This window comes from Procambarus clarkii, chromosome 34 (assembly GCF_040958095.1).
Source record: "Procambarus clarkii isolate CNS0578487 chromosome 34, FALCON_Pclarkii_2.0, whole genome shotgun sequence".
NCBI classification, from domain to species: domain Eukaryota; kingdom Metazoa; phylum Arthropoda; class Malacostraca; order Decapoda; family Cambaridae; genus Procambarus; species Procambarus clarkii.
In genome coordinates, this window is record NC_091183.1 from 2,932,893 (window position 1) to 2,955,535 (window position 22,643).

Sequence of the window (22,643 nt, forward strand, 5' to 3'; positions counted from 1 at the left end):
TAAGTGCTGGATAGTGTCGTTATTAGAATATCTCAAACACTGACTAGTAAGGAAAATTAAAGCTGCAGTGCATCACAAGATCTGGCATAGTCGTCCTTCACTGCTGGGAAGGAAATGGAATTAGGGAAGGTCTTAAGGCTACATAATCCCATATTTCGTAAGTGAAAAGTTTCATAGTTCCATAATGGTACTGATACTTTTAATGAGAGCTATTTCTGAGATTAAATACCATGATGAAATCTATTCCTGAGATTGATACCATGATGGGGCTGTTCCTGATTGATTACAATGATAGATGCTGTTCCTGAGATTACCATGATGGAAGCTCTTTCTGCGATTAACTAACGTGATGGAGACTGATTTACTACCATGATGGTGGCTAATCCTAAGCTTAACTTCCACGATGGAGTTTGTTCCTAAGATTGACTACTATGATGGAGTTTGTTCCTAAGATTAACTACTATGATAAAAGCTGTACCTATGATTGCCTACTTGATGAAAGCTGTACCTAAGATTGCCTATGATGAAAGGTGTTTGACTACCATTATGAAAGCTGATCCCAAGATTAACTATCATGATGAAAGCTGTACCCAATACTGACTGCCACGATGAAAGATTTACCTAATATTGAATATTATAAGAAAATCAAATGGAGAATAAGCAATTATCAAAAGAAGGCACAAAGCCGAGAAGGCCAAGTAGCATCATCAAATGTGTGGGACATTCAAAAGGCAGTAAATAGCAAAATGGATGCCAATACGAGAACAAAAGCACATAAGGCGAACGATATTAAAGGTATCCGATTCACCAAGGATTCTATCAAAAGACAAGTGACCACGAGGGACGGTATGGAAGCAAGACGCATGCACAGCCTGAAAGTCTGGACAATCATCAAGGATATGCAGGATCATACGAGGACAATGCAGTTTGGACAATAAAGAGCAGGGCGGTGCTCCATTAAATGCCCATGAGTTAAACGTGTATGACAAACGCGTAACCTCGCAAGACCGTTTCCCACCACCAGTTACGGTGGTAGGAGGAAGGTTATGATGACACACTGTCCATAAGTGCACGCAGTTTGTTACCAATAACAGACGACCAACTACCATCATGCCAATGGGCAAGGATTGAGAAATAACTTTTATAAGTCGGAATAAGAAACATCCTTACAGGAGATGGAACAAGTGCGGCTTCTTAGCGGCAGAATCCGCACGTTCATTTGAGGACATACCAATATGACTGGGAACACAGCAAAATGCCACTGTCTTAAATCAGCTAGATACGAAACAGCCAATGTTGAACTTTAACTACCACAGGATGGACTGGATTAAAGGACTCTAAAGCCATGAAGGCACTGCGAGATTGATTGACAAAAACAAAGGAAGATTGGCAGTGTCACGTGGGGGGTGGGCGGTCCGGGGCTCTGCTAACACTCGGCTGCTAGGGGCTCAAAGGGCCCAAATACTCAGCCCCTCCGACTCCCTGGATTCACCGGAGTCTCCTTGGTCACACAAGATAGGACCAACAATGCCCACCTCCGCAGGTCTTTGCTTCCACCACAAAGGGGTGCCACTGATTCACCCTGGAAGCCCTTCAGTCAACCACGGGGAAACTGCTGTTAACAGTTCCGGCCTAGACCCATGGGGGAGTGAAGGAAGACTCAGGCTTACCTATAACCATAGCCTCTCTGAGTCTTGCCTGCCAGACAAAAAAAAGGTTGCAGGAACTCCTTTCCCGCCTGTCTTCTCTATCTTCCTCTTAGCAAGGTCGCCAGCGGGTTATTATATCTGCACCCCAGCAATGCAGTTCAGTGGGTGTATCATATATCGTTTGTAGCCAGAAATGTATGCTCATAGAGAAATATCACAAATGGAGGCACACTCAAACACAGTAATAAAATGTGTGGATTTACTGACGCAAATTACATGAACACACACACACAATCACAAGTAATACATGAATATGGAATATGGATGATGAGTCTGGAGATCGTCAGCCTCTTCTTCCACGACCTCCAACTCTCCTTCAACTGGGCAGGAAGACAGGAGTCTCACACTCTCACAGGAGGGCCTCTTCACCACGTCGGCACCTCTTCTTCACTGTCCTGCCATCCATACACACTGTCCTCTCTGACAGTCCTGGACACAAGCTGCCTTGCAGCCTATTCTACTATTAAAGTAATAAAGTCTTGCTGCCACATACACAAGTAAATATTGTGGCCTAACTAGCCTACTCATACAAGGGGTAATGGGAGGGAAAAATGATCTACCTTACACTCCTGGCTCACGACGCCTGTCCCTCGATGGTGTGAGGTTCCCACGCTTCCTTGGGTCGATCCTCGACGATCCAGGGCGTTCCACAGGTCCTCAGGTGTCGTGAAGCCTTCGCGTCGTCGCCGTTCCAATCCCTGAGATTCAGCTGCCCCAATCCTGGTTCATCGATGGGCGCTGAGCTAATCACTATCTTTCCCCACACTCGCCTCTCCCACAGGGCGTCGCTCCTTGTCCTAGGCACGGTGTCGTCCTTCCAAGATTCTCAGTGGATGTGACCCCAGTCACAGCTAGCTTGCTCGCCCACCTTCCAGACCTCAACGTCCAGCCAGCGGCGCCGCCCAGCGTCGTCGCCGACTATTTTCCAAGTTTGGGCACTTCTCTGCTCACTGAACTTGGTTCCTCTTTGGCTTCCCAGAAGCGCAGGGTCTCCAATAACTATGGTGGTCAACGAAGGCCAGCTCAATCCACTGAACAAGGCTTGCAGAGCCTCCAATCCTTGAGAGCAGACCGAGGCGCGTCCTGTCGCTTCCACGGTCAGTACAACTCTGACGTTGGCGCCGCCCGGGGCACTCGGTGACGTCATGGCGGGCCCTGATTTGTCGCCCGCGACCTACGTCGGCCAATCCGCGATCGGCATAGTGTCCCTTCCACAAGGTCATATCTGCCTTAGGGGATACTGTTTCATTTTATAACAGGGCGCCAATTTTCCTTATTTACAAACTTATAATATAACCTCCTTCCATTAAATGGCAGTCGGTCTGGTCGCCACATACATCATTAGACTCCCTGAACCTCAGAGAATCAGTAGGGAGAGCTGATATGACTCTTTAAGCCGGCAAACGAAAGAAATAGGAGAGGGCACCGTAACATACCCCTCCCCTTAAAATAAGAGTCATATCGGAAGAGCAGCACTCAAGAGGGCAATCTATACTCTCGCTCCCTCCGTTCCTGAAGTGTCACTCCTCCAGTTGGTGGACGTGGCTCGTACCACCTTGCAGTCACTTGCCTCATTGTATCTCCACCTCGCATAGTACCGGGTGTGACGGGTGTTCCCTGAACACCTACAAGAAATCCTCTCTCCGTGGCTACGAGTGTACTCCCACGGCTCGTTACCACTGTAAGATTCAGTGCATGCAGCGCCTCCACCGCGTCGTGCACTCCGAGATAGTCTTGCATTTCCACTGCGTCCTACAGGTACTCCATGTTTCCTCTCATGATCTCCTCTTCGCCAACCTTCTCTCTTCTCGGTTCCTCTTCTCCCGTAGGTGCGTTGTCTCCTCACAGTGGCACTTGTAACCTGTACTCCATCCAGCAGCTTCCTCTCTTCCACACTAGGCTTTTGCGATGGCCCAATGCCCCTCTGGTTAGGCTGGCGCCTACCCTGGTGTACCTATTCCCTGCTTTCTTCGTATTGCCTTTCCTATACCATTCGCTCCTTCGCTCCCGACGAACATCTTCACTCCTCCATGAGATTCTCTTCCCTGCAGACGTCTTCTTCGGTTCGTGGTTGGGCTCATCCACCTCCCTGTGGCTCACCTCACCACGGTGGTTCATCTTGCACCTACCACTATTCATCTGGCCGGCATAGGGTGCACTGCGTCGTGGTTCCTCCACTCTGCCCCTCACTGCCGTTCGCTCATCCACTGAGCTTACTTTATTTACGTTTCTGTATGGAGGGAGTGCGGTCTGCAGCCTCTTCACCGCCCCAGGCGTTTGTACAGCTGCTCCTCGCCACTCCTCCACACGCATCATCAGGCTTAGTCGGAGGGCTTCGTCGGGGTTTTCCACATACCTCCGACGACCTCTCTGCACTCTCGCCCTCGTTGTCGTCGTCTCTGGCGACGTTTTCCCTGGCGAAGTCGGCTTCCTCACTATTATTTGGAGCGACCGATACCTCACCTGGCAGGGTTGTACCGCTGCTTGCAACATAAGGCACTCTTGGCCCAATCGGGTTGTATCCTGCCTCCTCCGAGGTCATTACCCAGCACCATCTGTACATGCTCTAGGGGTAACTTAGGGGCTACAGCTACTATAGCTTTCTCGACTCCGCAGTCGGCAATCAGCTGTACTTCGTGAAGTGGCAACCTGTATTCCTCCCCCACACTGCGTATCCTCACCACTCCCACAGGTGAATCATTAAATTCCTTGGGGAGAATACTCCTGGTCACCATACTTATGTCAGCACCCGTATCTCGAAGCACGGCAACCTCCACTGGGTCTGACTTTCCAAACTTCACGTTGGCCCCGAAAACGAAGGGATGTTCACCCAACTTCATTTCCCAACCATTCACGTTGGGTCCACTATAATATGGGGTGTGAACAAACACTCTCTCCTCTTCCAACATTAATCCTACATTCCTTTGGTGCTCCTCACACTCGCGGGCATAATGTCCTCTTACACCACAGTTGTAGCATCGGCTGCCTCCCCTGGGCGGCCACTCGCTAGTCACTCTGGCGGTACCACTTGCAGACGCTACCCTGGGTCCTCCTTGGACTCCCTGTCGTCGTGTCCGGGACTGCAGCACTTGCTCCTGAGCTAGGTCCACTGCTCACAGCTTGTGGCTTCCTACCCTGCGTCTCTTGAGCTCTTGAACCACGTTCACTTCATCGGGCACACTACTCTTGGGAGAGTCCCACCCGTCCTTCGCTCCTCCTGAACTCCTAAGGTTCCCTCCCGACCTGGGGTAAGGCGAGTGTCTGGGCGGCCCCCCCTCCTGATATGTAGTGCCTCCTCCAGCATGTCGGCTCGATCCGCTGCAGCCTTCAGGTCCTTAATACCTGCTTCTCTCACCTTACTCGCAACTCAGGATGGAGCACCGACATAACTTCTCCATCACTATCAGTCGTTTGATATCATCCACCGACTCCGCTTCCTCCGCCTTCAACCATCGTAGGAATTTCCGTTCCATATCCCTGGCGGTCTCGGCGTAAGTCTTTCCCGACGCTCTTGTACACTCTCTGAACCGCTTCCGGTACATCTCCGGAGTCAGCCGGAATGAGTGGAGAACCGCATTCTTAATCGCGTCATAACTAGTACACTCCTCTAGGTCCAGCATGTTATAGGCTTCCCGGGCCTCACCAGTCAACCTGCCCTGGACCAGAGCAGCCCAATCATCTTCCGGCCACTCCTTCAGAGTTGCTATCCGTTCAAAGTGTTCGAAGAACGCCTCAGCTTCTTGTGGTTCGAACGTAGGTAAGTCACGTTCCCTTACCTTGAGGTCATCCCGCCGTGCAGGTAGTGAGGGCAGACCACGTTCAACGCGACGCAATTCGACTTCTTTCTTTGCCCTTATCTCCTCCAGTCGCAGTTGTCTCTCTCCTTCTTCCCGCTGCAGCCGAGCTTCTCGCTCCTCTCGCTGCAGCTCAGCCGCACGTTCCTCTCGCTGCAGCTCAGCCGCACGTTCCTCTCGCTGCAGCTCAGCCGCACGTTCCTCTCGCTGCAGCTCAGCCGCACGTTCCTCTCGCTGCATTGCGCTCTTCTCTCTCTCTCGTCGCAGCTGGGCTTCCAGTTGCATCTTCATTATTTCCAGTTGCAGGCTCCTCTTACTACAGCTGGACCTTCCACTGCTCCCATGTTCACTGTGAATTCTCTCCACACTGGTAGGCGCTTGGGGAGGCCCTAGTCGGGACGGTTCACCTTGCGACGGCTCTCCTCGGGACGGCTCCTCTTGAGATGGCTCCTCTCCCGTCGCTTCCTCTCGAGCTGTGAGCTGTGCCATGATCTCTATCCTTCGCTCCGCTACCTTAGTCGTCCTCAACCTGATCCCAAAGTGGTTTGCCACTTGTTGGAGCTGGGCCTTGGTACACTCTTCCAAAATTCTCTCGTCCCTTGTGTCAATAAATTTCTTTACTTTGTCTTCCTCCATCTCTATATCATCAGCATACACGACAGCACAGACAAGTTAGTAGGCACTAATTTCACCGTTTCAGTCCCTTAGCCGGTTGAGTAACAGTACCACCGAATTCACTGGCCACACTGTATTAGTACCCTGGCAACACTTGTCTTGAAATTTGGTCCACACTGTAGCTTGATCCACGCTTCCTGGCGAGGTTCCCAGTTCTTGGCTACTGGGGTTCGAATCCTGGCAAGGTCGCCAGTTCTCTTGTCACGTGGGGGGTGGGCGGTCCGGGGCTCTGCTAACACTCGGCTGCTAGGGGCTCAAAGGGCCCAATACTCAGCCCCTCCGACTCCCTGGATTCAGCCCGGAGTCTCCTTGGTCACACAAGATAGGACCAACAATGCCCACCTCCGCAGGTCTTTGCTTCCACCACAAAGGGGTGCCACTGATTCACCCTGGAAGCCCTTCAGTCAACCACGGGAAACTGCTGTTAACAGTTCCGGCCTAGACCCAGTGGGGGAGTGAAGGAAGACTCAGGCTTACCTATAACCATAAGCCTCTCTGAGTCTTGCCTGCCAGACAAAAGAAAAGGTTTGCAGGAACTCCTTTCCCGCCTGTCTTCTCTATCTTTCCTCTTAGCAAGGTCGCCAGCTGGGTTATTATATCTGCACCCCAGCAATGCAGTTCAGTGGGTGTATCATATATCGTTTGTAGCCAGAAATGTATGCTCATAGAGAAAATATCACAAATGGAGGCACACTCAAACACAGTAATAAAATGTGTGGATTTACTGACGCAAATTACATGAACACACACACACAATCACAAGTAATACATGAATATGGAATATGGATGATGAGTCTGGAGATCGTCAGCCTCTTCTTCCACGACCCTCCAACCTCCTTCAACTGGGCAGGAAGACAGGAGTCTCACACTCTCACAGGAGGGCCTCTTCACCACGTCGGCACCTCTTCTTCACTGTCCTGCCATCCATACACACTGGTCCTCTCTGACAGTCCTGGACACAAGCTGCCTTGCAGCCTACTCTACTATTAAAGTAATAAAGTTCTTGCTGCCACATACACGAGTAAATATTGTGGCCTAACTAGCCTACTCATACAAGGGGTAATGGGAGGGAAAAATGATCTACCTTACACTCCTGGCTCACGACGCCTGTCCCTCGATGGTGTGAGGTTCCCACGCTTCCTTGGGTCGATCCTCGACGATCCAGGGCGTTCCACAGGTCCTCAGGTGTCGTGAAGCCTTCGCGTCGTCGCCGTTCCAATCCCTGAGATTCAGCTGCCCCAATCCTGGTTCATCGATGGGCGCTGAGCTAATCACTATCTTTCCCCCACACTCGCCTCTCCCACAGGGCGTCGCTCCTTGTCCTAGGCACGGTGTCGTCCTTCCAAGATTCTCAGGTGGATGTGACCCCAGTCACAGCTAGCTTGCTCGCCCACCTTCCAGACCTCAACGTCCAGCCAGCGGCGCCGCCCAGCGTCGTCGCCGACTATTTTCCAAGTTTGGGCACTTCTCTGCTCACTGAACTTGGTTCCTCTTTGGCTTCCCAGAAGCGCAGGGTCTCCAATAACTATGGTGGGCATGCGAAGGCCAGCTCAATCCACTGAACAAGGCTTGCAGAGCCTCCAATCTTGAGAGCAGACCGAGGCGCGTCCTGTCGCTTCCACGGTCAGTACAACTCTGACGTTGGCGCCGCCCGGGGCACTCGGTGACGTCATGGCGGGCCCTGATTTGTCGCCCGCGACCTACGTCGGCCAATCCGCGATCGCATAATGTCCCTTCCACAAGGTCAATATCTGCCGTAGGGGATACTGTTTCATTTTATAACAGGGCGCCAATTTCCTTTATTTACAAACTTATAATATAACCTCCATTCCATTAAATGGCAGTCCGGTCTGGTCGCCACATATCATCATTAGATCTCCTGAACCTCAGAGAATCAGTAGGGAGAGCTGATATGACTCTTTAAGCCGGCAAACGAAAGAAATAGGAGAGGGCACCGTAACATACCCCTCCCCTTAAAATAAGAGTCATATCGGAAGAGCAGCACTCAAGAGGGCAATCTATACTCTCTCCTCTCCGTTCCTGAAGTGTCACTCCTCCAGTTGGTGACGTGGCTCGTACCACCTTGCCAGTCACTTGCCTCATTGTATCTCCACCTCGCATAGTACCGGGTGTGACGGGTGTTCCCTGAACACCTACAAGAAATCCTCTCTCCGTGGCTACGAGTGTACTCCCACGGCTCGTTACCACTGTAAGATTCAGTGCATGCAGCGCCTCCACCGCGTCGTGCACTCCGAGATAGTCTTGCATTTCCACTGCGTCCTACAGGTACTCCATGTTTCCTCTCATGATCTCCTCTTCGCCAATCTTCTCTCTTCTCGGTTCCTCTTCTCCCGTAGGTGCGTTGTCTCCTCACAGTGGCACTTGTAACCTGTACTCCATCCAGCAGCTTCCTCTCTTCCACACTAGGCTTTTGCGATGGCCCAATGCCCCTCTGGTTAGGCTGGCGCCTACCTGGGTGTACCTATTCCCTGCTTTTCTTCGTATTGCCTTTCCTATACCACTCGCTCCTTCGTCTCCCGACGAACATCTTCACTCCTCCATGAGATTCTCTTCCCTGCAGACGTCTTCTTCGGTTCGTGGTTGGGCTCATCCACCTCCCTGTGGCTCACCTCACCACGGTGGTTCATCTTGCACCTACCACTATTCAATCTGGCCGGCATAGGGTGCACTGCGTCGTGGTTCCTCCACTCTGCCCCTCACTGCCGTTCGCTTCATCCACTGAGCTTACTTTATTTACGTTTTCTGTATGGAGGGGAGTGCGGTCTGCAGCCTCTTCACCGCCCCAGGCGTTTGTACAGCTGCTCCTCGCCACTCCTCCACACGCATCATCAGGCTTAGTCGGAGGGCTTCGTCGGGGTTTTCCACAACCTCCGACGACCTCTCTGCACTCTCGCCCTCGTTGTCGTCGTCTCTGGCGACGTTTTCCCTGGCGAAGTTCGGCTTCCTCACTATTATTTGGAGCGACCGATACCTCACCTGGCAGGGTTGTACCGCTGCTTGCAACATAGGCACTCTTGGCCCAATCGGGTTGTATCCTGCCTCCTCCGAGGTCATTACCCCAGCACCATCTGTACATGCTCTAGGGGTAACTTAGGGGCTACAGCTACTATAGCTTTCTCGACTCCGCAGTCGGCAATCAGCTGTACTTCGTGAAGTGGCAACCTGTATTCCTCCCCAACACTGCGTATCCTCACCACTGCCCACAGGTGAATCATTAAATTCCTTGGGGAGAATACTCCTGGTCACCATACTTATGTCAGCACCCGTATCTCGAAGCACGGCAACCTCCACTGGGTCTGACTTTCCAAACTTCACGTTGGCCCCGAAAACGAAGGGATGTTCACCCAACTTCATTTCCCAACCATCACGTTGGGTCCACTATAATATGGGGTGTGAACAAACACTCTCTCCTCTTCCAACATTAATCCTACATTCCTTTGGTGCTCCTCACACTCGCGGGCATAATGTCCTCTTACACCCACAGTTGTAGCATCGGCTTGCCTCCCCTGGGCGGCCACTCGCTAGTCACTCTGGCGGTACCACTTGCAGACGCTCCCTGGGTCCTCCTTGGACTCCCTGTCGTCGTGTCCGGGACTGCAGCACTTGCTCCTGAGTTAGGTCCACTGCTCACAGCTTGGGGCTTCCTACCCGCGTCTCTGAGCTCTTGAACCACGTTACTTCATCGGGCACACTACTCTTGGGAGAGTCCCCACCCGTCCTCGCTCCTCCTGAACTCCTAAAGTTCCCTCCCGACCTGGGGTAAGGCGAGTGTCTGGGCGGGCCCACCCCCTCCTGATATGTAGTGCCTCCTCCAGCATGTCGGCTCGGTCCGCCGCAGCCTTCAGGTCCTTAATACCTGCCTTCTCTCACCCTTACTCGCAACTCAGGATGGAGCACTGACATAAACTTCTCCATCACTATCAGTCGTTTGATATCATCCACCGACTCCGCTTCCTCCGCCTTCAAACCATCGTAGGAATTTCCGTTCCATATCCCTGGCGGTCTCGGCGTAAGTCTTTCCCGACGCTCTTGTACACTCTCTGAACCGCTTCCGGTACATCTCCGGAGTCAGCCGGAATGAGTGGGAGAACCGCATTCTTAATCGCGTCATAACTAGTACACTCCTCTAGGTCCAGCATGTTATAGGCTTCCCGGGCCTCACCAGTCAACCTGCCCTGGACCAGAGCAGCCCAATCATCTTCCGGCCACTCCTTCAGAGTTGCTATCCGTTCAAAGTGTTCGAAGAAACGCCTCAGCTTCTTGTGGTTTCGAACGTAGGTAAGTCACCGTTCCCTTACCTTGAGGTCATTCCCGCGTGCAGGTAGTGAGGGCAGACCACGTTCAACGCGACGCAATTCGACTTCTTTCTTTGCCCTTTTATCTCCTCCAGTCGCAGTTGTCTCTCTCCTTCTTCCGCTGCAGCCGAGCTTTCTCGCTCCTCTCGCTGCCAGCTCAGCCGCACGTTCCTCTCGCTGCAGCTCAGCTCGCACGGTTCCTCTCGCTGCAGCTCATGCCGCACGTTCCTCTCGCTGCAGCTCCAGCCGCACGTTCCTCTCGCTGCAGCTGCAGCCGTGCTTCTCTCTCCTCTCGTCGCAGCTGGGCTTCCAGTGCATCTTCATTATTTCCAGTTGCAGGCTCCTCTTACTACAGCTGGACCTTCCACTGCTCCCATGTTCACTGTGAATTCGTCTCCACGCTGGTAGGCGCTTGGGGAGGCCCTAAGTCGGGACGGTTCACCTTGCGATGGCTCTCCTCGGGACGGCTCCTCTTGAGATGGCTTCCTCTCCCGTCGCTTCCCTCTCGAGCTGTGAGCTGTGCCATGATCTCTATCCTTCGCTCTGCTACCTTAGTCGTCCTCAACCTGATCCCAAAGTGGTTTGCCACTTGTTGGAGCTGGGCCTTGGTACACTCCTCCAAAATTCTCTCGTCCCTTGTGTCAATAAATTTCTTTACTTTGTCTTCCTCCATCTCTATATCATCAAGCATACACGACGGCACAGACAAGTTAGTAGGCACTAATTTCACCGTTTCAGTCCCTTAGCCGGTTGAGTAACAGTACCACCGAATTCACTGGCCACACTGTATTAGTACCCTGGCAACACTTGTCTTGAAATTTGGTCCACACTGTAGCTTGATCCACGCTTCCTGGCGAGGTTCCCAGTTCTTGGCTACCGGGGTTCGAATCCTGGCAAGGTCGCCAGTTCTCTTGTCACGTGGGGGGTGGGCGGTCCGGGGCTCTGCTAACACTCGGCTGCTAGGGGCTCAAAGGGCCCAAATACTCAGCCCCTCCGACTCCCTGGATTCACCGGAGTCTCCTTGGTCACACAAGATAGGACCAACAATGCCCACCTCCGCAGGTCTTTGCTTCCACCACAAAGGGGTGCCACTGATTCACCCTGGAAGCCCTTCAGTCAACCACGGGGAAACTGCTGTTAACAGTTCCGGCCTAGACCCATGGGGGAGTGAAGGAAGACTCAGGCTTACCTATAACCATAGCCTCTCTGAGTCTTGCCTGCCAGACAAAAAAAAGGTTGCAGGAACTCCTTTCCCGCCTGTCTTCTCTATCTTCCTCTTAGCAAGGTCGCCAGCTGGGTTATTATATCTGCACCCCAGCAATGCAGTTCAGTGGGTGTATCATATATCGTTTGTAGCCAGAAATGTATGCTCATAGAGAAATATCACAAATGGAGGCACACTCAAACACAGTAATAAAATGTGTGGATTTACTGACGCAAATTACATGAACACACACACACAATCACAAGTAATACATGAATATGGAATATGGATGATGAGTCTGGAGATCGTCAGCCTCTTCTTCCACGACCTCCAACTCTCCTTCAACTGGGCAGGAAGACAGGAGTCTCACACTCTCACAGGAGGGCCTCTTCACCACGTCGGCACCTCTTCTTCACTGTCCTGCCATCCATACACACTGTCCTCTCTGACAGTCCTGGACACAAGCTGCCTTGCAGCCTATTCTACTATTAAAGTAATAAAGTCTTGCTGCCACATACACAAGTAAATATTGTGGCCTAACTAGCCTACTCATACAAGGGGTAATGGGAGGGAAAAATGATCTACCTTACACTCCTGGCTCACGACGCCTGTCCCTCGATGGTGTGAGGTTCCCACGCTTCCTTGGGTCGATCCTCGACGATCCAGGGCGTTCCACAGGTCCTCAGGTGTCGTGAAGCCTTCGCGTCGTCGCCGTTCCAATCCCTGAGATTCAGCTGCCCCAATCCTGGTTCATCGATGGGCGCTGAGCTAATCACTATCTTTCCCCACACTCGCCTCTCCCACAGGGCGTCGCTCCTTGTCCTAGGCACGGTGTCGTCCTTCCAAGATTCTCAGTGGATGTGACCCCAGTCACAGCTAGCTTGCTCGCCCACCTTCCAGACCTCAACGTCCAGCCAGCGGCGCCGCCCAGCGTCGTCGCCGACTATTTTCCAAGTTTGGGCACTTCTCTGCTCACTGAACTTGGTTCCTCTTTGGCTTCCCAGAAGCGCAGGGTCTCCAATAACTATGGTGGGCAACGAAGGCCAGCTCAATCCACTGAACAAGGCTTGCAGAGCCTCCAATCCTTGAGAGCAGACCGAGGCGCGTCCTGTCGCTTCCACGGTCAGTACAACTCTGACGTTGGCGCCGCCCGGGGCACTCGGTGACGTCATGGCGGGCCCTGATTTGTCGCCCGCGACCTACGTCGGCCAATCCGCGATCGGCATAGTGTCCCTTCCACAAGGTCATATCTGCCTTAGGGGATACTGTTTCATTTTATAACAGGGCGCCAATTTTCCTTATTTACAACTTATAATATAACCTCCTTCCATTAAATGGCAGTCGGTCTGGTCGCCACATACATCATTAGACTCCCTGAACCTCAGAGAATCAGTAGGGAGAGCTTGATATGACTCTTTAAGCCGGCAAACGAAAGAAATAGGAGAGGGCACCGTAACAGCAGCAAGAAAGCTGTTGAAGAGCATTCAAAATAGCATAAAGTTGTGCTGTAAAGATGCTAGTCTCTGGAGGCAGGCACATATAGGCGTGGTCAGGAAAATCAACAGAGTAGCCTACACCGTCTGCAGACTTCAAACCATCTGTGAAGAGGGAAATGGAATGGGAACGTGAAGAAAAGTGTGCAAGCAATAGGCACTACACTACAGAACTGTAGGAGGGGTAAAAGTTTTAGTCACGTAGGTCAAGGTTCTACTAAACATAGGAAGACCCTCTATGGAATGACAAGGATTGAATGACACTTGGGGATATAATGGCAAGCCAACCGAAAGAGAACCTTGTCAGCGAGACAACTGTACAGTGGTACGAAAGGGAACAAACCACCTGCCTGATGGGGTTCTGGGAGTTATTCTACTCCCCAAGCCCAGACCGAAACCAGGCTTAACTTGTGAGTTTGGTCCACTGGGCAGTTGCTTGGAGCGGCTCGAAGGCCCAACCACAGCCAGGTTGGTCCAGCACTCCTTGAAGAAAACTATTTAATTTTTTTTTGAAGATGTCCACGGTTGTTCCGGCAATATGTCTTATACTCGCTGGGAGGATGTTCCACAGGAGGGGATAGTTTGGAGACTTAAGTAAGTTAAAGGCCTTAAAGCATTCAACTCGGAAGTAAGAGACATGGGGCGACTAAGACAAACGAGTGTCAAAGATTAACCCCAAAAGCCTAATGGAGTGTTTGTACAAAAAGAGATTACCATAAGGCAACAAGGGGGGGGACAAAGAACGACCTGCTTCAGAGTAAAGTCATAGCACAAGTTTTAGTTGTAGAGAACTTGAACCATGATGGGTGGCCCAGGACGACACAGCATCAGTCACAAATTCGAGCCGCCATTTTAGGGAAGGGAAATCATCACCGCGACAGCAAAGTGTAAGATCGTCAACATAGAGCTGAGAAAATCCCAGACAAACTGGAGGAAAGAAGTACATTGAGGGCAACCAGGAAAAGTGCTCAGAACACTACCTTGAGGAACACCTTCATATTGCCGAAGAAAGGCAGAGTGGCACCCAGCCTCACTTGAAAACAACAAATAGAGAGGAAGTTTTGTAGGAAGAGAGGGAGATTACCATGAAGGCCCAAAAGAACGAAATTGAGAGAGAATATGGTCTCGCCAGGTGGTGTCATATGTCTTTTCCAGGTCAAAAAGAACAGCAACAACAGGTGTCTTTGCAGCAAAGGAAGTACGAATATAGACCTCCAAGTTCACCAAGACATCAGTCATGCGAAAGCCAAGTTGTGAAGGAACGAGGTGGCAATAGTTTTGCAAAAACCACATCAGACAGACATTGACCAGACGTTCAAAGAGTTTGCAGACAACTCATAAGGGCAACGGGACAGAAGTCCTTAGGATATGTCCCTAGAGACCCTCGTTTCCGAAAAGGAAGAACAACCGCCGCAGTCCTCAGTGACTAATGACATTTCCCAGATATGGTTTTACGAATTCAGTAAATACTGAAACGGTGTATGGGCGGAGATGGCGAAGCCTCTCATAATGAATGTCATCGGAGCCCGCTGCTGTAGAACCGCAGAGCATCAAAGGAGACTGGAGTTGGAGAGAAAAGGGATCGTTATAGGGAAGTTAGAGATTGTGCGAAAATCTAAGGGACAAGGTCAAGAAGAGGTTTACAAAAGAGGAACGATGGAGGAAGATGAGAACCGGAGCTAACAGTCGAAAAGTGGGAACCCAGTTGAAACGCGACAGACACTGGGACCCGCCACAATAAAATCACGGAGTTGAAGGACTGGTGAGACATTTAGAACAAACTTACCTATCTTACATATTTTCTTCCACATCAGGGACAGAGGAGTGTCAGTCGTACTGGTACAGACATAGGATTTCCAACTCTCATGTTTAGCTGTACAGGTCACTGCACTTGCCTTCAGAAACATAAGAAAAGAAGCAGCCGTATGTCGGTGTTTCTACCAGGCTGTATGATTACAGCAGAGCCTGGGAGGTCTATAGTCCACTAGGGAACGCACTTCCGCGTGCCCCGGTAGGAAGAGCGAGGAACAGTCTAATATAGTGTCATGAAAAAGGAAACCCTTGAGGGAGAGGCAGATCGGAGAGGTCTGAAATTCCATGTAGGTTGAATAGATTCCAGTCAGCCTTGCAAAGTGACAACTAGGCAAGGAGAGTGCAAGGCGAAAAGAGAGAGAAAAAGTGATAAGGAAGGGGAAATAATCACCATTATAGAGGATCATAGAAACCGCCATGTGAAATCTAAATAAAGAGAAGACGAGCAGAGATAGATCAAAGAAAGGAAAGGGTACAAGTGAGGGAGACAACATGAGTGGGTTTACCACAATTCAGAAGGACAGAGAAGGAGAGGACAAATGGTTTGAGAAGGTCCCCCCCCCCCCCCCCCGGCCCGGGTGTTTGTCAGAACATCGCCCCCTAGGTATGCAAGCAGTCAAAATCACCCAAAAGGAGCACAGGCGCTGGTAAGGAGTCTAACAGGTGTTTAAAATCAGGAAGAGAAAGTGGAACATTTGGGCGGAGATAAAAGAACAGACTGTATATCACTTACTCACAAAGATACAGGCCGCAGAACACTGAATGTGCGACTGAAAGAGTAGAGAAACGAAGAGAGTATTAGTACAAATCAAGAGAACATAGTTATGGGGCCCCTGCAAAAGTTAGAGGAAGAAGAGAAAGGAATGACTATGGAAGCGACAAGAACAAGCACCAAACATTGGCTCCTTGAGACTGACACCAAAGCAGTGAAAATTGCGTTATCAATTTATGGTTGCATTGGAGATTTTTGGAAGTTTGCATAAAGTTCACAAATATTCCATTGAAGAATAGACATTGTCAAGAATAGAGAACAGAAACAGAGAACAATGAAGAAACAAGGGCAAAGAAGAATACAGTATACTAATTAGAAGGATCTGGATCAGTGAAATCAGGGTAATGGGGCATAGGTAAATCTAGTAAGTGACGAGAGAGTCGAGGAGCAGAGGGGGGGGGGGGGACTAGAAAGTGGGAGAGGGCGAGAAGTGGAATGCAACACACGAGCATAAGACATGCCAGAGAAACAGTGAACACTGCATACATGGCGATAAATATCACAAGAGATAAATGATTGTGATGTTTCAAATTGAGGATGCTTTTTCAAATTTGTAGTGCATACATGCGGGGAGAAGGTAGGGTTGGCGTCACCGCAACTGATGCAGTGAGCTTGGGAGGAGCACTTTCTTAAAATGACCACTCTCCACACAAGGGGCATAGATACCTTACTTGTGCATTTGAAAAGACCATGCACAAATCTCCAGCACCTATTGCTGAGTCGAGAAGGGATGTCCTCCTGAACGGAGCACTTTGTCGGAAAATCCGACACCATTTAATATATCATACAGATAATAGCTGTATTGTATAAACAAGTAACCCATAGAAAACGTAACTTGTAGTGGAATTACCGTCTAAAGAAAACGGGATATCATCACCACACACTATTATAATTCACCACCTATTATGGTGGGAATTATTCTTAAATACATTAGTCTTTGGACTTTACCATCATAAAACATCTTATATAAATTAACTTAATTATCAATGTTAAAGTAGAGTAAATGTGACCCTTCTATCACTTATTGACATCTGGACAAAGTAGGCCAGGCGTCAGGAGGAAGGGGGGCAGCCATTGTTGTGTCACCTCCGAGACGTGTGGAGCAAATTTAGCTCCTATCATATCTGGACAATGTCGGCCAGTAACGTCAATAGTATGGAGTGTTAAACAGCCATTGTTTAAACGAGACCAGAGGCTCACACGGGAGCAAATTCGGCTCCTGTTAAATTTACTTGGACGAAGTGTTATGGAAACCAAAGGTGTACCATTATCACACGCTGTCAACAAATTCAAGTTAAGTGTTCTTTCCGAAACCATGTATCTTTCATTTATGGCCATTAATGTCATTATATAGGGTGATCGGTTAGAACGCGACATAGCCTCAAACTAAAGGTAATTAAGCCAGGTCTTCATGTTCCATGTACAGTTTCTCTGAAATACTTGTCATATATAGGATTCTGGCTTCACAGCTAGCGCACTTTTGACAGGTCAAGACGAGGAAGCAAGATTTGTGCACCAGTTACTGGGTGATATGGAAGCTACCTCAAAGAGGATAATTTGGTGTCTACACCCTAGTTATACCTGGTGGACTAACCTGCTGTACTATAAGATAAGGAACCTCTTCAATGTATGTAGTTAATTTTGTAGTTTGATTGGCTGCATATATATAAATATAAACCCCCCCTAATGTGTAGAGGATCGATTTGTGAGATTATGAGATTATTGCAGAAATACAGTCCACTTATCATTATACAAATTACTATCGAAGTATATAAATTAAGTAAATATAAATTCATATAAATTAAATAAATATAAATCTCACAGGTCGGTTCCCACATTATTGGTCATCTTCGAACCGGATGACGGATTATTTGATCCTTTGAACCCACATTTGGTCATCTTAGTACCGGATGAACCAGTTAACCAGTGGATTCATTAAATATACTAGTGCAGTGTTATTTAAACAAAGCCAGTCAAAGACAGCGGCGAAGCCTCGTGGGAGCTCAGGAGCCTCCCTCAGCCCAGATCAGCTTCGTCAGCGGTTTCATGCACACCCACAGATTTGGTGGAGTGTTATTCTGTGAAATGACAGCGCTAATATAGAAGCCAGCCAAATTAGTGGCTGTGTCCTCGCAAGATTGTTCACGGATTTCGTGGTGTTACATTTCGCGAGAGATTATCTACGAATTTTGTGGAGTTTATTTCGCGAGGTCACTAATAATATTTAATACTTCTAGATAATATTAGAAGTTTCATAGAGGCTAATTAAGAGGCTATTATCAATAATTGTGTATATTATTTCTCCAAAATAGAGAATCATTTAATATATACTGCACTAGTGTTCTCAATATAATATTTACTAATTGCCAACCCACAACAGGGTAGGATATGACTAGTTGAACTATTATCGTTCATCCTAGTCCCATTATTACCATAGTCAGTTGTACTATATTGATTAACCTAACACCATTAATGAATGGTCCAGACCCTATTTTGGGTGTAATTTTTATCAACTCGAGTTGAGTTGTATATATAATAATTTACTTATGATCATTACACCTTTGAGTGATTAATTAGTGTCAATTCCATCCTAGGGTGATATAGAAGAGCTAACCTAAAGGTACTTCCAGTGACACTGGTTTATCACTCAAATCATTAGTGTGGATGATTGTATATATATATAATGTGTATTAATTTTAAGTGCTAACCTCTAGTAGAGGTAGGATTACAGCCTAGCGAGTGCAGAATTTACCCTAGGCTACCATCAGTGCTTGTTCAGTATTATGAGCAGCCCAAGTACAAGTCCCACAAGGCTTCACCAACTAGCCAGTATGGATAATGCAGGGAGAATGAAAAGAACCCTTGCAGGTCTTAAAGGCCACTTAACAAGACAGATCAAGAAATGTGAAGATTTGTCACAACAATCAACAGTTGATTATGCTGACCTGGAAAGCTATTATCAAGCAGCTGCAGGTAAATTTGAGCAAATCAAATGCCAAATGGCTGTCCTTGTGGGACAGACTACTACCATCAATTCATTGGTAGCCCTACTAAATATCAGGGTATAACCATGTTAAACTCTGCAGGAGGTAAATTACTCTCAGGCCCAGTATCAAGCCTGAGGAGACCTAAGCCTGCAGATAAACAATACCAATAGAAATCTAAATTTGTCAGCTGATTATATTTCTCCAGTAGCATTATACTAAGGAGATTACAGCTGACTATACCAACAGAGGTTGATGTTAGTATCATCATTTAAAGCTGGAGATGAGTTCATGAGGCCTCAGTGGCAAATCAGTGAACAGTAGCCTAAAACAGCTACAAGTCACTGCGACCAATGTCACTGAACCCACTGCAGTCTCAGAACCATACTTTACTTTAATGATGAGCTATTCAATCCTCTGAATCAATTAATTAAATTAAACCCCAGTAAATCTGATGACTGATTTGATACATTTATTATTTAATCAAGATGTATTCCATGGGCCTCAGTGTTTATATATCAGTGACCAGTTACCTGAAGAAACTTCAAGTTATATCTAATGTCACTGATCTCACTGCAGTCCCTGAATCATACTTGACTGTAGTACTTGATCACATCCAGTCTTCTGAGTTAAATAATATGTAATAAGGCTTGAATATTAGCCTTTCAAGAGTTGACAGGGAAATGAAATTGCATTAGACTTCTAACCCCTGCAACTCTAGTACGGGACATCCGTCCTGTACGAACAGACACACAAATGTGTGATTACTAACTACTAACATCAAATTAATGTAATAATTCGAAGGAGGAGTATCGGTGTTCGTCTGTTCTAAACAGGACTTCGACCCGTGAGCAGCCCCCTGGGGAATTATGTCGGAAAATCCGACACCATTTAATATATCATACAGATAATAGCTGAATTGTAAAAACAAGTAACCCATAGAAAACGTAACTTGTAGTGGAATTACCGTCTAAAGAAAACGGGATATTATCACCACACACTATTATAATTCACCACCTATTATGGTGGGAATTATTCTTAAATACATTAGTCTTTGGACTTTACCATCATAAAACATCTTATATAAATTAACTTAATTATCAATGTTAAAGTAGAGTAAATGTGACCCTTCTATCACTTATTGACATCTGGACAAAGTAGGCCAGGCGTCAGGAGGAAGGGGGGCAGCCATTGTTGTGTCACCACCGAGACGTGTGGAGCAAATTTAGCTCCTATCATATCTGGACAATGTCGGCCAGTAACGTCAATAGTATGGAGTGTTAAACAGCCATTGTTTAAACGAGACCAGAGGCTCACACGGGAGCAAATTCGGCTCCTGTTAAATTTACTTGGACGAAGTGTTATGGAAACCAAAGGTGTACCATTATCACACGCTGTCAACAAATTCAAGTTAAGTGTTCTTTCCGAAACCCATGTATCTTTCATTTATGGCCATTAATGTCATTATATAGGGTGACCCGGTTAGAACGCGACATAGCCTCAAACTAAAGGTAATTAAGCCAGGTCTTCATGTTCCATGTACAGTTTTCTCTGAAATACTTGTCATATATAGGATTCTGGCTTCACAGCTAGCGCACTTTTGACAGGTCAAGACGAGGAAGCAAGATTTGTGCACCAGTTACTGGGTGATATGGAAGCTACCTCAAAGAGGATAATTTGGTGTCTACACCCTAGTTATACCTGGTGGACTAACCTGCTGTACTATAAGATAAGGAACCTCTTCAATGTATGTAGTTAATTTTGTAGTTTGATTGGCTGCATATAATATAAATATAAACCCCCCCCTAATGTGTAGAGGATCGATTTGTGAGATTATGAGATTATTGCAGAAATACAGTCCACTTATCATTATACAAATTGCTATCGAAGTATATAAATTAACGTAAATATAAATTCATATAAATTAAACAAATATAAAACTCACAGGTCGGTTCCCACACACTTGGCACCAGCAGGAATTACAGAAGACAGATGAGACCTACTATCAAAAGTTATCTTAACCACGCGAAGAGGCTGATGACAACGACCACGAGGGGGTCGAGTGAACGTATCAATCTGGCGAATAGAATGGCCTGGGACATCAACGACATGTTTAATATCCTCATAGCAGTTTGTCCAGTTCCCTATCACCAGTCGCAACATGGTACGGGAGAATAGCTGTACTAATGATAGCATTTAACCGGCCATTTTTGGAGAACCAATCAGGGGTCTCCCCAATGCACGACGAGGCTAAGTGGGCAGCCGCTTCCTGAGAAGGGGCTGCAACAACATGTGTACCAGTATGGGTGGGGTTAAAAGTGACCAAAGTATCCACCGAATCAACTACCTTACCTTACCTTGAGGTTACCTTGAAGTGCTTCCGGGAATTAGTGTCCCCGCGGCCCGGTCGTCGACCAGGCCTCCTGGTTGCTGGACTGATCAACCAGGCTGTTAGACGCGGCTGCTCGCAGCCTGACGTATGAGTCACAGCCAGGTTGATCAGGTATCCTTTGGAGGTGCTTATCCAGTTCTCTCTTGAACACTGTGAGGAGTCGGCCAGTTATGCCCCCTTGTGCATTAATTCATAAACTAGGTGTATATGAATTAATAAATCATCTGGATGTGTAGAATCAACAAGACTGAGATCAAAATACTTAGTCCATGTAGCAGAACCAAACAAAGATTGGAATATATTAGAACTGGAAGGAATCATGCACATTCGACTGCGGAAGCGACAGCGCCGAGGACCCCCAGTAAGAGGGGAAGGGGAGGGGGGAATAAAGGCGCAGTTGTTACAATGAGAGATGGAGCAACTCCAGGTAATGAGGTGGTCACCACATGGGGCTCAACCCTACCACGGAGGTGGGAGGGGGCAGAGAGGAGTTAGAGTCAGGAGAGTTAGAGAAGCAGCTTGGTCTGGGCCCAATGTAGCGGGGGATACACAGCCTGGCATTCCATCATAGTCAGACTTGGGGGCCCTGGTCGCCCACCCCACGATTCTGAGAAGTTAAAGTCAGATATCTGCATCTAAACTAACAGGTAAAAAATGTATTTTACAAATAAGTCCCTCATGTCCACCATGGATCCATAATTAGAGGATAGGACACTCGACACGATGCACCCAAGCGTTGTATCATAGGTATCCGTCCTGCAATCGCAACCTTAAGCACCGTCAGTTCGTCGATATCGGGCTCAGAAACTAAGGCAAAGATTGACAATAAAAGCATTCCCTTTTTCGAAACGTTGGGTACGTTTTTGAGGCACACAGGTGAAAGAGTGTGCCTCCGCAAACACCCGAGCGTCAAAACAGAAGAAGACCCTTGAAGAATAATCTACAATGGCAAAAAGTCGGCGGAAAATGACAATCAGAACGGGGAAGAGAGGGAAGGAAAAATGAAACGTTAGCTGAAAAGGCATCCACCACAATTCATGAAGAGAACAGCAGAAGCATAAGGCTTAAAAAAAAAAAAAAAAAAAAAAAAGGGTCCCATGCTACAGCAGCTGCCCACCAAGCCATCACGACGGCAACTAGCTGCTGGAAAGGGATGATGATTGTTTGATTGATGAAGATGAAGCCACCCAAGAGGTGGCACGGGCATGAATAGCCAGTAAGTGGAAGATTTTTTGTTGGAGTGAATGTGAGGTTTGGTCATGAATGGAAAGGGGGGGGGGGAGGTCAACTGGAAAAATGAGGTGACTAACCAGCAATTAAGGGCCGCCAAGTTCATGTCTGGATTTGTTAACTTGACTCGTATTGACGCATCACCGACACAAATATGAACAGATAAGTAACGCTTTCTTGGACTATTTTGATTATTTATCTAAACCTTGTAAGAATTATAGCATTGAGGTAAAGCTATGAAATAACGTCACCTTGTATATTC

At 48.1% G+C, this 22,643-nt stretch overlaps 1 protein-coding gene across 1 annotated transcript in view; it reads right to left on the reverse strand.

Moving 5' to 3' along the window:
- The window catches only part of LOC123762207 (uncharacterized), a 96,200-nt gene that overhangs the window by 21,925 nt on the left and 51,632 nt on the right, over nucleotides 1-22,643 (reverse strand). The gene's annotated exons all lie outside the window — the stretch shown is intronic.